General features: G+C 38.3%; 1 non-coding gene across 1 annotated transcript; it reads right to left on the bottom strand.

Moving 5' to 3' along the window:
- Positions 1 to 11,381: 11,381 nt before the first annotated feature.
- Positions 11,382 to 11,488, bottom strand: LOC141616025 (small nucleolar RNA R71). Its single transcript, XR_012530402.1, has one exon. It is a non-coding gene; the product is annotated as a small nucleolar RNA R71 (small nucleolar RNA).
- Positions 11,489 to 12,149: the final 661 nt, after the last annotated feature.

Here is a 12,149-nt window from a genome sequence, read left to right as displayed (position 1 = left end):
ATCAACCTCCTCAGTGGAACCCATCCCGTAACTCGCAGACTTCAAGTGTATCCGACTCTACCGTGAATAAGGGAGGTTCACCATAACCTTCATCATCGTCAAACTCGTCATCCAATATGAACCCAAGTGACGGAGTTAAGCTCCCAATGGCCAAATCAGTCGATCGAGCAAAATAATCACTCGATCGACCAATCTCTTCCTGCATTTCACTCGATCGACCAGAGCAGTAACTCGATCGACCAACTTCCTCCTGAATTCCACTCGATCGAGCAGTGATATCACTCGATCGAGCAAGTTCTTCTGGGAAATCACTCGATCGACCAATAATTGTCACTCGATCGAGTGATTCCTCCTGTACAGCGCTGAAATCCTCGTGTGGGGTAGTGAAATATGATAGGAACTCGTCGTCCGAATCAAAGAAGTCATCCTCGGATTGGGCAACACGGGTTTTTCGGGGAAAAACCGCTCTCAAGAAGGTAAACCTCTTCTTCTTGCATCTCACCGTTAATCGAGCTAATTGTGACTTCAAAAGTAAAGGATTCGAGTATCCATATCCCTATCACTCTCTTGCATTTGTGACACAAGCATTCTCATTAAATATGTCAGCTCCGCGATCTCTTCTCTCTCCATCTCGGCTGCTAATTGGGCAACTGCAGACTCGAGCTCATCAAATCGCGAGACATATTCTTGCACTTGGAATGCAAGTGCCTCCATCAAGAATTTCAGCTCCGCAAGGTCTTCTTCTTGTATATCGGGGGAATCTTGTTGCGGTGGCCATTGATAGGGCGGATGTGGCGGCACAACTACACTGCATTGTGCTCGGCAGAACCACATCTCCGAGCGATCACCGGCATTCCATATAATGGGACATCGGTGATGGGTCAAAGGTACTCAAGCCTTCCCTTTGACCGTCTTTCACCTAGAACTGTCTAGGTAGTACCTGTAAGGCCTATCAAAACAAAGACTAAACAAAAGATTAAAACGGCCTCAAGGAAAAATCCCCGAGGCTAAAAAAGATAAAGTTTAAACAAATAAATAAATAGATTGCCTCCCCAAAACGGCGCCAAAATTTGATGCGGTCGTTTCTACACCAAAAATAAATACCTAAGTACTACTAACGAAGTCGGCGGTAAGTAGGGTCGATCTCCACAGGGAGGCGGTGTACTATCTATTTGTCTAATTACCTGTCTAATGTCACTAATGGGGGTTTGAAAGGTTTGTGTTAACTAAACTAAAGACTAAGGCAAGAGAAATAAAAAGAGAAATTAACGAAGAAGAAGAAGGGTAGTATGCTAAGAGTCGGTCCACCCATGGCAAATATCGATCTTATATTATCGAGAATACTAAGGCGATTAGACTATTGATAAGAAGAGCTATGGTCGTCACCTTTCGGTCCCTAAACCGCCCTAGAGCGTAAACAGCTTAACTTTCGCCCTCACTGCTATACCCTATTGTAATTAAGCAAGCCTTCCCTTCCAATCTTTCGATCTAGGTCGGGGTTAACTAGATTTATGGTCTCCTGCATGCATTCATTCGACCGGATAACAGTTAAATTGCCCAATACAATTCCTATCGCAAGACTAATCTATTTAATACAGTTAAGGCATCGCTACCACGGCTTCCCTAATCCTAACATACCAAGGGGAAATTAGCTAGACATGGGAATGGGGGAAACAAGAATAAAAGAAATAAAAACAATAAACATTAAATTAAAGAGAGAAGGGAAGAAATAATTACTAAATTAATGGATCCGGAAATGAAGAACAAAAGTAACAGTGTATAAAGAAGGGGAGAAGAGCAACGTGATCCCCGGATTATTCGATGATCACAAATGACAACCTTTACTCCTATTTATAAGAAATTAGGAGTAAAGTTAAACCTAATGACGGAATATAACTAAAAAGCCCAGCCCGTCAGTAATATCCACTCGATCGACCACTTAAATCACTCGATCGAGTGAACTTCACTCAGGAACAGCTCGATCGACCTAGAATAGTGCTCGATCGAGTAAGGGCATATAGAGAACTGGTCGATCGACCATATAACTGCTCGATCGACTGTTTATTCATCCTAAAACCACTCGATCGACTAAGAATGTCCTCGATCGAGTGATAAATAACTTCAGCAGCTTAGAATTCTCGTTGGTTTGCCTTGACTCGTCCTTTTAGCTCCCGAAACACCTTCACACATCCCAAGACAGCTATAATTCCGCTCCAAATTATCTCTTCCTCCAAATGCATGCAAAATGGACGGTAAATGGCTTGATTCCGCTACTTTATGGTCCATTCCTGCAATTAAGACAAAATACACCAAAGTAGCATATTCGGGGCATTTCGTAGCATAAAACCACGATAAAAGCATAGAAATACGTGCATAAAATAGGCCAAAAAGACTATATAAAATGCACGTATCAGTGGTCAAGGCATGACAGCCACCCAAAGCCACCACCAGACCACAACACCCACACGACAACAACAACCACACACAACTCGACACCCTCCTTATACAACCCATTATTCAACCACTTATCACCACCTAACATGCCACCACTGACCACCACCACAAACCCCACTCAACCCATGACACAACCACCTAAATTCCATCCCTGGTCAGTCACGATTTGGTGGTCAAACACCCGTCTTAAGACGGTTGCACAAAAACACAATAAACCCATAAAAGTTTCGGTCAAACCCGATTATGGGTGGTCAACGGTGGTCAAATGATGGGTCAAAGACGGTCAGAGGTGAGTCGGGGTGAAGGCGGGTTAACGGTGTAATTTAATTAATATATAAGATAGTGTAAGACGGTATTACCTTACGATCTTGAGACGAAGGGACAAAATCTCCATTTTCTTCTAATATCGCTTTCTCAATTTCGAAGTGTGAGTGAGGATTGTGTTGTGATTGTGTTAGGATAAGGTGAGTGGATAAGGGTAGGGTAGATTATATAGGGTAGTATACGTATATACGTATGTGTATCGTACTACTTATTATTATTATCATTACCATCATATAATAATAATTATTATTTTATTTTTCCGTCTCATACATAATTTGTGGCAATAATATAAAATATATAATTATAAAATATATTTACCCATTTACCGTTGACTAGTCTTTGACCAAGGTAATAAAATACGGGGTATTACACCTTAGATATAACATGACTCATAAATACAACTCTCTCCAACCAGAATTCACCTTCACTCAACTTAGGATACAACTAATTGTCTCTCAACGTCTGCAACAACAATCTTAGATGCTCTTCATACTCCTTCTTTGTCTTAGAATACGCTAGGATGTCATCGATAAAGACAACTACAAATTGATCCAAATATGGTCTAAATACCCGGTTCATCAGGTCTATAAACACTGTCGGTGCATTAGTTAACCCATATGACACAACAACAAATTTGTAGTGTTCATACCTTGTCCTAAATGCAGTCTTAGGTATATCTCCTTTAATTCTCAACTTATGGTACCCCAACCTCAAATCAATCTTAGAAAAGACACTCGCTCCATTAAGTTGGTCAAATAAGTCATCAATTCGCAGTAGTGGGTATCTAGTTTTAACAGTCATATTGTTCAGTCCTCAATAGTCTATGCACAGCCTCATACTTCCATCTTTCTTCTTAACAAATAGCATCGGTGCACACAAGGAGATACACTCAGTCTGATATAGCCTTTAACTAGCAACTCCTCTCTAACTTCTTATTCAATTCCTCCAATTCCTTAGGTCCATATAATAAGGGGCCTTAGAAATAGGTCATGTTCCTAGTTTCAGTTCAACATTAAAGTCCAACTCCTTCTTAGGCAGCAATCTTTGAATTTCATCAAAAAAGACATCCTCAAACTCATTCACAACTCCTACACTCACAGAACTGGGCTCTTCCACACGTTTATCTTTCACATGGCACAGAATTAGCTAACCTCCCTTCCTTATACAAGCTTTTAAGGTGTTTGAGGCAATAAGCGTCACCTTAGATTTCACCATGAATCCCTTATAAGTCACCCTAACACCCTTAGGTCCTCTCACATATATAGCTTCTTTTGATAAATTTCAATGTGAGCTCTATTTTTACCTAACCAATCCATTCCCAATATTATATCAAATCCTCCCAATGGAAAGTTAATTAGATCAACTGAAAATAAAACCTCTCCAATCAAGATAGAAATATTCTTATACAGTTTATTACAGTTTATTGACTCCCCTAACGGTATCTCTACTTCACCACTTATCGTGTCATGGTCAATCATTTCTAAGGTCAGCATGTTCACTTGATATAAGTGAATGGGTAGCTCTCGAGTCAAATAAAACATAAAAAGGTTTAAAAGTGACTATAAAAGTACCCGAAACCACGTAAACATCTCCTTCTGCAGCCTCTTTACCCATCATAAACAACATTCCACTAGTTTTAGGTCCTCTCTAGATGGTAATGGCCGATGCAGTAGGCTTCACAGTGTTGTTCGTATTTCCTCTCAGCCTCTAATATGATCCGCCACCATTGCTCTGGTTGTTCTTGTAGCGACTCTGGTTAGTGTTGTTATTGTAATTCCTCTAGTTACTCCGCTAACCTGGGTAACGATTGCTCCCCATGTTTGGTGCAGGAATGCGGTATTCTCCCTGATTTCCATTCTCATTACCACTCATTGCCGTAGTTCTACATTCAAATGCTCGTTGGCCAAATTTGCCACACCCAAAGCACTATAATCCACGTGAATTCTTCCTGACTCTTCCCCCAGTTGTTTCAACGGCCAGCTCCACCTCCAACTCAAGATCCACCAGCAGAATAAGATTTTAATTGATTGTAGTTCGGCTTCCTACTCACTGTATTACCCTTACTTATCGCCTTTGTCTTTCGCTTTTCCCCTTTATCCTTCTTATGCTCATTGGTCATAGTGACACTCCTCTCTGCATGACCATCTTTCTGGTAAACGTTTTTTTTGCCTCAGATGGCACTCTAGCTGAAATTCTCTTTAGAATCTCCGAGGACAACCCTTTCTCAAACCGTACATCTAAGATCTCCTCACTTAGCTTCAGATCCGACACATACTCAGCCAACTCGATGAATCTGTTGTGATACTCCTCCACTGTCATCCCCTCAGTCATCTTGAACATGTCAAATTCCGACCTCGTCTTGCTTCTGATGTATTGGGAAAATCATTTCTCAGCATACTCTTGAAATCGGCCCAGTGCACATGAGTCTCGTCGTTCTCCTTAAATTTTTCTCTAATCATCTCCTTGTTTCGGCTCCATCACAAGCCTGCCTTCGCTTTTAAGTAGAAAGCAGCTTAATCTACTAGCTGCTCAACTGGGCAATTCAATAACTCAAAGATGTTGTCGAATTCCCGACACCAATCCCCCAGTAATGATGTTTCACCCAACCCATCATAGATTGCAGGCCTAAGACGAGTTATGGCTGTGCTCATCATTGCCACATCCACAACTACTTCCTTAGCTTTAGTCGAATTTTGCAAAGCAGTTGTCAAAGATGATTCATTTCAGTAGCCTCTCTATATCTTCTATTGACAGATTCACTGCAGCTGATACTTCTTATAAGAATAAAGAAAGGAACATAAGCTAATTGCTTATTGAAAGAATTGACGAAAGAATGGAAAACTTTGCTCAGAGCACGGGTCACTCGATTAAGTCCAGAAACCCTCGATCGCGGGAATCTGTTTGTCGTACCCCTGTATACAAAAATAAAAGTTGCTCGATTGAGTTGGCTTCTACTCGACCGAGTAGTTCTCTGTTTCATCTATTTTCGTCTATTATCATATACTACACTTTCTCCTTCATTACATGCTAATACACGCTTCTCATATAGGTTTCTCACTATTCGCGGTGGGTTCTAGTTCCAAAAGGGTCGGGTATTACGGTAACGCCCTAATTTACCTTCCAAATTTAGGTTTATTTTTAGTTAAAACATATATAGTTTAGCTTATTTTGAGAAGGTGGGTAATAGTATGGACTATTCCTATAAATTAACCCCTTTATATTACTCCATCTATTCAAAATGTATTGTTTTTCTTCAATTTCAATTTTCACTTATGCCAATTTAAGCAGCACTTTCTAAATTTACGAATCTCCCTAAGAATAAAATTTATACTCCATCCTATTCACAATAAACTTCCCAAACATTTTGACACAAAAATTAACGAAACACACTACCCCACCATATAAATAAATTTTGCCACACAAATACACTATCCCACTATACAATTAAATTTGGACCACACAAACACTTACCAAAAAAGGAAATATGGAAGTTATTGTGAATAGACGAAAAAGGAAATAGAGAAGTTTATATTGAATATAAGGGAGTAATATTTAAGGTATTATAATAACTATTTTTTATATTATTATATTTTATTGCAATTTTGTAGGGTTAAAATAGCGTAAGTCTATGCCTTCTAGACTTGAAATCCATCACTCCCTAAAAAGGATGGTTGACTTGATGTACATGGTTTAAGGCTATCACGTATACTCGTGGGCCGGGTTTACCTAGTGCACACAAAAGGTAACGGTATGGGTTCCCTCGTCATCGAAAAAATAAAATAAAATAAAACTTATCATATTTAATGTGTTATAACAACTGTTTTTTTTACTATTGTATTTAGATCAAGTCTTTTGGGCCTAATTTCATTTCACATTACGTAAGGTTATTTTTTTTGTTTTTTTTTAATTCAGTTCAATTTAATTTGGTTCAGATCAATTTAATCAAATAGATAGAATAAAAGTTAGTTTAAGTAAGATGGGAAAAGGAACACACATCAGATCAGATCCAATTGCCACAAATTTTAATTTGATGATGAGTAGCTTAAAGAAATAAAATTTACTAATTATTTTTATGAGGCTAATTGATAAGCTATCTCGCACACCTAACAAAGATAAATTCCCTAGACACAAATTAATGTTGTAATAGGGGTCGAACACAAGGAGACGGGAATTGCGCTTTGAAATGCTATGAGTAAACTTCTATCAAGGTCGATTATGATTGGTTTGGTTTGTTGGTTGGTTTGTTAACTAGCAAATGAAACGATGTAAGTTATACGATTAAAGGAGTCTAGGGGAGTCGGGTCACACATGCAATTGTAAGTATATATGTTCATGTTAAACTCGGAATTAATAACATTGTCAATTGTTTAGGCATAAAGACACCCACCTCACGATATTAGTGTCAACCATAGACCGGGTCCTAGAGAAACTCTCGTTTATGACTAGGTCGTCCTACTACACTAGCTTAGTCTAATCCGATTTCGTGCCTCTCGACTTACATAACGAGTTAACAAACTTAATTGATGAATAAGGCCTCTAAACAAAGATTAATCGTGACGATACCAACATGTGATAGAAACAATTTGACAATATTATATCAACCTAATTTATCATTTTACATATATTAGTTATTGCATGGCTTCCCTAGTCCCTAGACTAAGTAAATTTAGCTACTCATATTGAAATGTAAACTACCAACAATGATGTATGAAATGCTAGACATGATTATAGAAATAATGTAAACTAAATGGTGAATCATAAAATGTGATAATTGACTATGTGATATAATTAAAATACTAATGATAAAACTATGTGATGACTAAAATAGAAATATAAACTAAATAAACTAGAATTTAGAATTACCGAAATAGAAATGGAACTTGAACTAGGAACTTGCAAGGAAGAACAATTGGGAACCAAAAGCTTTAATATATAATAACCAAATGTTTAACAAAATAAAACTAATATGAAAACTATGAAAGAATTTTTTTATGCTAAAGAATAAAACAAATATGAGATTGTATGATGAAAATTGGATACTAATTAGGTCAGACCTAGCTCTCTATTTATAGGGAGTTAGGAGTTGAAACGTAAACACAATGCGCAAGGTAACCCCGATCGGGGGCGCCAACCCCGATCGGGGCCGTGGCTTTCCAGCCCGTTCACCTTAATTCCTCTAGTTAATGCTTATGGAATCTAATGCTTAGCGATAAATGCCCTATTAAGCGTCCGATAATGATCTTTAAGCTTGGCATCCAATGCACTCTAGCATCCTAAGCTTCCATCTTAGTTGGACTTCAAATCTTGGGCTTGACTTTCCATAAGACTTCATTTTGCATTTCTCATTTAAATCCATATCTTTATGCATGCAAATCCATGAAATAATTCAAGGTTGGTCCAATGCTTGCTTCTCACTTTAGCCTTACTTCTAGTTTCATGCACAAGTGATGGAATAAGCTTCTAAAAGCTCAACTTCCTACAAAATGTGACAAAATATGCAAAGACAACTAGAATATAATATTAGCTCATTAAAACACTAAGGTTAGTGCAATAATCATATAAATTTGAGCTAAAAATATGGGGTAAAAGTATATATAAAATGAACACATCAAACTCCCCTAAGCTAACTCTTGCTTGTCCCTAAGCAAGAAACCTTCTCCCATCAATTGCAATTTCGTAGAACAAGCTAAGCATAATGATTTAAAAAACCGGGACAACATGGGCAAAAAGGAATAATGCAAACATGGATGAGATTTATATGACGGCGTAGCATGGAATACTTTGAACGAACCTTTAAGCTCTTGCATGATCTTTTGATTAATGGACCCTCCCGGTGCACTCAAACTCATTTGTATGTGAAAGGACATTTTGTGTGAAAATACTCACCTATCCTCGACTCTTGAGAATGTGCCCGTAATTTTATATGGTAATCATTTCAAAACTACAAGTCAAAACATTCAAATGCACGCATGAAAAAGAAGCCATATGGGTAAGAAGAAGACAAAAAGCAATAGGTAAGGAAGGGGAACAAATGATTTATGGTATGTGGAGCTAAGTCAAGCTAGTAACAACCATGTGCAAGAATGCTCAATTCCGAAACTATTCCAAAAAATTTCGATACAAATCATAAGAATGCTCTCCAAAATATACGAATATGACATGAGAACTTCTTACACCAACTTTGATGTGACTCATATTTGAGCACATTTAGTCCCCGGATTAACCTCGTTCATATTCTTTATAGCACTTATTTGGGTTATTTCTTATCTTTAGTTTCCCATTTTGCATATTCTTTGAGGTTATGTGTCCTGGTAGGAGTGGATGCTAACCTTGCATTTATGAGGCGGAATGGAGCTAAATTGATCGCATCTAATGACCAAGCAACAAAGAGAAGACAATACTAGAGGCCTAAGTAGATAATAAAGTGAAATGGGAAATGATGAAAGGATCCTTGCATCCCCGAAATGATCCTTGCGGATTTTTAAGGAGGAAAAGAAGAGAAGCAGTCTGCCCAGGAATCCGAGCGGATCAGGCACGATCCGGGCGTCTCATAACAGCAAGATCCGGGCGTCTTGTGCCCAAGACGAGCGGATTGCAGCGCAAGGAGCCGAGCGTCTTTCCCTGTATCTGAGCGGATCCTAACACAGAGGAGCCCGTGCCTTACCTCAAGACGAGCGGATCATGGCAAGACTAGCATGGAAATCCGCTCATTCCCTTCGAGAGGAGCATTTCCTCAACTTTTCTTAGGGTCTTAATAGTCATTTAAGCCCTTAGTAACCCTAATCCTTTTACCTAATCTTTAGTATAAATACCCCTTTGTACTACCTAGATTAGCATCAATCTTTAATCAAGTTGTAATCAATTCTTAATACTCTCAAGTTAGTCTTAATTTAGTTGTAATACAATTCTCAATATTAATCACATCTTAATCTTTCCTTAATTTCTCTATTGTTATTCTTTTATTTTGGGTAATTAGAAGATTATTTGGGTTTATTTGGAGGATTGACAACCTTCCATCAATCATCAAGTACTTCTATTATTCTTTGCTTTATTATTTAGAATCATCTTCATAGGTATAATTCTCTCTTAACCTTGTTTAATTATTGTTAATCACTTTCATTTATTCATCATGTTTTGCTTTGTTAGTATGATTGACAACCTTATTAGCATGCTAAATTTGATCATGAGTGAGTAGTTTCCTTATCTAGGGTTAATGGGGAATTAGGGGAAACCAACATGGGGATTGATCTATGCTTAATCTAATATGTTTTCATAATTAAATTGCTTGCTTGTTGTGATTTCAACTTATGCACATGTTATGTTTGATGAAATGCGAGCCTATGAATCCTTGCATTTTTTACCCATTACCTATCTTTTCAATGAGGCTTGTAATCTTATACACCAACTCGAGCCTCATTAGACCATTCATATAGTTGAATAGGAAGGATTAAGTCGACTTGTAGGTGTTGTACAATTAATCGATTCGGCTCTGGGACCCAAACCTTCTTAGGGATTGTAAGCTTATACACCAACTCGATCCCATCACAGCAATAAGTGCTTGCTATATAATTGAGAACATGTTTGTATGATCAACTCCCATAAATCCCCTATGAACCCATGACACCCTAGTGCCTTTAATAAATTGTTTACAACCCCTCTATTTGCTTTACTTTGTTTTTATTTCATCTTGTTAATTAGTTTAGTTGATCTCTTATCTCAACCCAGATTGTGACACCCTAAGACACAACCATTTGCAATTGATAATCCTACATCAATACCCGTCCCTTGGGATCCGTCCTTTACTTGCCTCTTTGCTAAGAGTAGTTTGTGAAGTTATAAATATTTTTTTGGTTGGTAGCTTTTGGCGACGAGTTTAAAACCACAGCAAAAATGGCGCCGCTGCCGGGGACGGTGTTAACTTGATTTGATTTTCAATAATTGTTTTTGGTTGTGTCTTTCTTTACCTTGGGGAAGTCAATCTCCTCAAGGTTGTTCTAATTATTTTCGAGTTGTTTGATATTTTGCACGACAAGGAGATCACAAGGTAACTTGTTACCCATTGATCTTGAAATTGAAAGGACCTTAACCAACAATTGAAGAGTTGCTAGAGGTACTTTAAGAGGTATTAGAGATATTGTGGACATTCAACCAAATAACATTGAGTTTACCAACCCTTTTTCAAGAGAAGGAGAGGATAACCCAATACAAAATCCATCACAAAATCAACCCACAATGCCTAAATTTTCATCACATTCCGTACGAACCGAGGAGAACCTACCAAATGGTACTCCTACACCACCACATTTAACCGGTAATTTCATTGCCAAATCCGTATTCATACAACTAGTTGAGAGACGTCAATTTGGAGGGATGCCTAGTAAAGACCCTCATTCACATATGGAGACTTTTGTGACTATTGTGATGCGATTTCTCAAACCGGAGTTACTCAAGACCAAATCCGATGGGTATTATTTCCTTTTTCTTTGATTGGTACCTCAAAGCAATGGTTGAAGAGTCTAGACAAGACTACCCTTGGTATTGATTCATGGAAGAAGTTAGCACTTGCTTTCTACAAGAAATTCTATCCTCCGGAGAAGACTAACATGTTGAGAGCCCAAATCATCGGGTTTAAACAAAGGGATGAGGAATCATTGTATGAAGCATGGGAGAGATTTAAGGACACTTGTCGTTCTTGTCCACACCATGGACTTAGCGAGTGGTTCCTTGTGCAACAATTTTGGAATGGTCTATATGAAGACTTCCGCAACATTCTCATTATGGGATCCAATGGTATGTTTACTGAAGTTGATGACAATCAAACGTGGACCAAAATTGAAGAAATGGCGGTTCATAATTCACAATATAGTAGGCCTCGAAAGTCCACTAGAGGAGGAAAGCATGAGGTAGATTCCATCACTCAATTGGGTGCTCAACTAAGTGCTCATATTGACACCATCAATTTGAAATTTGAGAAGGCCATGGCTAAGCTTGATAAAGCTTCCAAATAACAAAAACAACATGTTAATGCTATGGTGGCATCATCCTCAATTCCAAGTGGAGTATGTAAGAGTTGTGGAACTTTGGGACATGACCAAAGTGAATATAGGGGAACAAGTGAACAAGTGAATGCTTTCCAAGCATAGAAGAGTGGCACCCCTTATTCCAACTATTACAATGAGAATACCAAATTCCATCCAAACCTTTCATACAAAAGCCAAAATGTTCAAAACCCTCAACCAACATACACCCCACCTCCAATGAGAACTCAAGCTCAAAGACCCTTTTACAGCCAAAGACAAGGTTATCAAAATCAACCCCCTTACAATCAATCCAATGACCAAGGCTTTGATGTTCAAAAAGCGGTCCTCCAA

The sequence above is a fragment of the Silene latifolia genome, chromosome 11 (assembly GCF_048544455.1).
Source record: "Silene latifolia isolate original U9 population chromosome 11, ASM4854445v1, whole genome shotgun sequence".
In the NCBI taxonomy this organism is placed as follows: domain Eukaryota; kingdom Viridiplantae; phylum Streptophyta; class Magnoliopsida; order Caryophyllales; family Caryophyllaceae; genus Silene; species Silene latifolia.
This window is presented reverse-complemented; position numbering and strand designations above follow the sequence as displayed.